Source organism: Oryctolagus cuniculus, chromosome 10, assembly GCF_964237555.1.
Source record: "Oryctolagus cuniculus chromosome 10, mOryCun1.1, whole genome shotgun sequence".
Lineage (NCBI taxonomy): Eukaryota > Metazoa > Chordata > Mammalia > Lagomorpha > Leporidae > Oryctolagus > Oryctolagus cuniculus.
The window spans coordinates 13,698,773-13,704,058 of record NC_091441.1 but is presented as its reverse complement, the minus strand read 5'-3'; the positions used below and the strand labels follow the sequence as shown (position 1 = coordinate 13,704,058).

The following is a 5,286-nucleotide window of genomic DNA, read 5'->3' as shown; positions in this document are numbered from 1 at the left end:
AAATATTTAAAAGATTACACCATGTTGAGTATTTGCTGTCAATATATTCAAATAAATATTGTTTGAATTTATTTTTTATTTCAAATAGAATTTTAGTGTATGTGTGGTGAATTTAATTTTTTAATTCATTTTTGTAAAGGCGGGGTGACACAAAGAGAGAGAGAGAGAGAGAGAGAGAGTTTTCATTTGCTTGTTCATTCCCCAAATGGATTGGGCCAGGAACCTGGAACTCTATCTGGGTCTTTCATGGATGGCAGGGGTCTAAGAACTTGGCACAGCTGCTGCTGCCTTCCCACACGTGTTAGCAGGCAGCTGCATTGGAAGCAAACCAGCTGGGATTCAAACTGATAGACTGATACGGGATGCTAAGTCCTTACAGCTTAACCCACTGTGCCACACTTCCCCATGTTGGGTTTTTATTTAACTTTGCTTGGTTGTTTTTAAATATTTGTATGTGCCATGCTTTATTTGCTTAAAGTTTTATTTATTTCTTTGAAAGGCAGAGATGCAGCAAGAGAGAAGGAGAGCAAAGAGAGATTTTCCATCCTCGGTTCACTCCTCAATGGCCACAACAACTGGGGCTGGGCCAGGCAGAATCCAGGAACAAGGAGCCAGGAGCCAGGAGCCTCCTCTGGTTGTCCCACAGGGGGCACAGAGGCCCATGCATTTGGGTCTTCCTCACTGTCCTCCCAGGCACATCAGCAGGGAGCAGGATTGGAAGCGGAAAAGCCAGGACTTGAACCAGAACCCATATGTGATACAGGCACTGCAGGTGGTGGCTTAACCTTCTACGCCACTGCGCCAGCCCCGCAATGTTTCTTTATGTTTATCATTTTTTGATATATGTGTAAACACACACACATAATTAAATTTTTGCTGTGTTAATTATTAAAATCAATTAATTTTGAAAACTAAGTATCAGTCATCATGAAACATAATTATTAATGTTATATTAAAAAGCTATTTCAATGAAATTAAATATGAACATACACAGACATAAAAGGCTCATTCGACTTCAAGTCATAATCATTTAATTGCAAGGGTTTTCTTCCACTCCTCTAAGATTGAATTTTCCTCACTATAACTACTTTAGTTTTTGCATCTGCATTTTTCCAAATTTCTAGCAATTTAAGTAACTTTATGAGTGACTAGGAGGGGAAAACTTTAACTATTTTCTGATAATTTCTATCAGTCCTGTTTTCACAATCTTATTTAATAAAAATAATGGAAAGTATTTTACATCAGGTACAGATTTTAACTAATTTGGTCCAGTAATAGAGCGAAGTGTGCACTGTTATTTTGTACTATGAATCTCAGAATAAGGTTTAGTTTAAAAGAACTATGGAGTGAGAGGACTGTGTAGTGGTCCCATATCTGACTAACCAATCCCATGTGACACTCACATCCTATATTAGAGAATCTGGATTCAAGTCCCGACTCTACTCTTAATTCCATTTTCCTGCTAATGAGCACTCTAACACCCATGTGAGAGACTGGAATTAAGTTACTGTCTCCTCACTCCAATCCAGTCCTGGTCATTACCGGCATTTGGGGAGTGAATCAGCAAGTAGGCACTTTCCCTCTTTCTCTCTTTTTCTCTTTTTCTCTCCCTCTGTCTCTCTTATTCTCAAACGTTATGGAACGTTATGGTGTAATAATTCTTGATGAGGCTCATGAAAGGACACTGGCTACAGATATTCTCATGGGTGTTCTAAAGGAAGTTGTAAGACAGAGATCAGATTTAAAGGTGATAGTTATGAGTGCTACTCTGGATGCAGGAAAATTCCAGATTTACTTCGATAACTGTCCACTCTTAACTATTCCTGGGCGTACACATCCTGTTGAGATCTTCTATACTCCAGAGCCGGAGAGAGATTATCTTGAAGCAGCAATCCGAACAGTGATCCAGATTCATATGTGTGAAGAGGAGGAGGGAGATCTTCTGCTTTTCTTAACTGGTCAAGAGGAAATTGATGAGGCCTGTAAAAGAATAAAGCGTGAGGTTGATGATTTGGGCCCTGAAGTTGGTGACATTAAAATCATTCCATTGTACTCTACGCTTCCACCTCAACAGCAGCAGCGTATTTTTGAGCGGCCTCCTCCAAAAAAGCAGAATGGTGCAATTGGAAGAAAGGTTGTTGTGTCAACTAACATTGCAGAGACATCTTTGACAATAGATGGTGTGGTGTTCGTGATTGATCCTGGATTTGCAAAACAAAAGGTATACAATCCTCGAATCAGAGTTGAGTCTCTCTTAGTGACAGCAATCAGTAAAGCTTCTGCGCAGCAAAGGGCTGGTAGAGCTGGACGCACCCGCCCTGGGAAGTGCTTCCGGCTGTACACAGAGAAAGCTTATAAGACAGAGATGCAGGATAACACCTATCCTGAGATTTTGCGTTCCAATTTAGGATCAGTTGTGTTACAGTTGAAGAAACTGGGTATTGATGATTTGGTGCATTTTGATTTTATGGATCCGCCAGCTCCTGAAACTCTGATGCGAGCCCTAGAACTTTTGAATTATCTGGCTGCTTTAAATGATGATGGAGATCTGACTGAATTGGGATCCATGATGGCAGAATTTCCACTAGATCCACAGCTCGCTAAAATGGTTATTGCAAGTTGTGACTACAACTGTTCTAATGAGGTCCTATCTATTACTGCTATGTTGTCAGTCCCACAGTGTTTTGTTCGCCCCACGGAGGCCAAGAAAGCTGCAGATGAGGCCAAGATGAGATTTGCCCACATTGATGGAGATCATCTGACACTGCTGAATGTCTACCATGCTTTTAAACAAAAACATATCTTTTTTTAAAGAAAGAGTTAGAACACATATGTAGATATGTTGAATATACATACGAGTGGGAAAACTTCACATTGTTATATTTCAATAACATGATGTTAATTTATTATTGATTAGTAGGTAGAAAACATAAGCAATTCTTATTGTAATCTGCGATTTCCATAAAAGCTAGCATTACTCATTATAAGACACATAGGAATCTACCCAAGTATCAATGTCTAAATATCCACATCAAGCTCAATTTCTTATTCCTTTTGCTAACTGAATTTCTGAGTATTACTCCTGGACTTTTAGTTTGAAAATCGGGAGAACTTTGAACATTTAATAAACATTTTTTCAGATGTTGATGCATCAAAGTTTTGTGTATATATATATATGTGCGTGGAGGGGTGTGTGTGTATATTATATATATGTGCGTGGAGGGGTGTGTGTGTATATTATATATATATATATATAATGGTTTAGACAATTTTCCCCTTGACTTATATTAGACTAGAAAACTTCCTTGATTTTTTGACAAACTTTTATTAAAAAAAAATTGGTAACCTTCAGCAGACATTCAGCAGGACTTGACAAAGTTTTGATTGAGGAAAGATTGATTCTCTAAAGTTTGAGTGGCCAGACATGCACTGAATTTGCTGCAGTTCATTGCTATATCCCAGAAAGGCTTTCTGGCCATTCTCGCCTAATGAGCTTATTAGTAAAAGGCTGAAAGGATCACAGATTGTCTATCAAGGAAGATTGTCAGTCACAAGCTGTTAGCAACTCGGCTGTGATTTATATGCCATGAGTAAAGAACAGAATGGTGCTAAAATGCTGCTTATTATGTCCCGCAGCTTGTGCAGTAACACAAATAAAAGATGTGGAGCAAAGGTTTAAAGGAAAAAAACAAGTTCTGAAGAAGAAAATCAAAGGAAATTAGACAGAATAATGCTTGACCACCTCCCATTTCCTTCAGTGGTCATTATAATGCAGAGGAAAATCAAGGCACCTGTGGCCGTAATAGCCAAGTCCAAATGACATTATTAAACTCCACTGGGAAAAGTTTTAAATTTTTTTAAAAGTCTGGTTGACTGCTGTTATCAACAGGTGACCTGGCTTTTCTCCTAGGAGATGGGATTTTTTTTTCATATCAGATAGATATATAGAATGCTCCATTTCCTAACATTTTATTTATACCTTAATTTTATTTCCAAATCAGTATTTAGAAAGTTAGACTTGGTATATCTTGTTTGTAGTCAAAGAAGTATCTCTAAGCTAAATTAGTTTATTGATAAGATTCTTTGGATTAGTGAAAAACTTGATGATGCTAACTTTTATGTGTTTGATCAACAATATTTTATATTCTGTTTCAATTCAAATTGTGATACAACTAATATAATTTTTCACGTGCACATTTTAATTTTCTGACAATTTATTAGGGACACTATATCAAACTCCTATCTTAAGATGACAATAGTTGAATTTTATAACCAATCCCTATTTATTAAAAGAGAAATTTGGTTTATAAAGTTTTTTTTTTTTGCTTCTTTAAGCTGTTTTAAAACCACTTGATGAACACCCCGTTACTCAGAGAACTCATTTCTTCAATTCTGCTCCTAGAGCTGTCCTAACAAAGGAGTTGATCTCCCATTCTGACACAATTTGTAGATGTAAATTCTTTTATATTGCTGTGATCAGGATTATCCTAGCAGTGGGAGGAGTTAAAGTGACTGATCCATTCACAACCTTTACACCAGAGGGTATTCTCAAAGTGAAGAAAAGAAATCAGCCGAGGGATCTCATTATCTGGCCTACATGAAAAATCTTTATCAGGTAAATATAATAATATTCTTAGAACCCATTTCTATGGAATGTTCTTAGAGGGAACGTCCCTGATTAACATTCCTAACAAAAACTGAGCTCTGGGGTCAGCAGTGTGGCGTAGTGGTAAAGAACCCATATGGATGCTGGTTTGAGTCCCAGCTGATCCAGCTCTATTATGGCCTGGGAAAGCAGTAGAAGATGCCCCAAGTCTTTGGGCCTCCGCACCCACGTGGGAGACCTGGAGGAATCTCCTGGCTCCTAGCTTTGGATCAGCTCATCTGGCTGTTGCAGCCAATTGGGGAGTTAAACAGCAGATGGAAGACCTCTCTCTCTCTCTCTCTCTCTCTTTCTCTCTCACTCTCACTCTGCCTCTCCTTCTCTCTCTGTGTAACTCTGACTTTCAAATAAATAAATAATAAATCTTAAAAAAACTGAGCTCTTATTTGAATGTCACTTGTCAAAGAACCTTTACAATAAATAAAAGCAAAATCTATGAATTTATGAGATGGTTCTCAAGGAGATGTCATATAAGCTAATATGAAATGGAGATATTAATGGACAAAATGTTCTCTGGAGTCTGGGAATAAGCCATTTGTCTGACTGAGATATCATCTACTCTGGGCCAGGAAATTTGTTCTATGTTGAAATTACCAAGGCAGTTCTACCCAGATCCAGGATTT

The 5,286-nt window shown here is 37.9% G+C and overlaps 1 pseudogene; it reads left to right on the top strand.

The window, feature by feature from the left end:
* Window positions 1-1,636: 1,636 nt before the first annotated feature.
* On the top strand, window positions 1,637-2,827 carry LOC103349409 (ATP-dependent RNA helicase DHX15 pseudogene; annotated as a pseudogene).
* The last annotated feature ends 2,459 nt before the right edge of the window (window positions 2,828-5,286 follow it).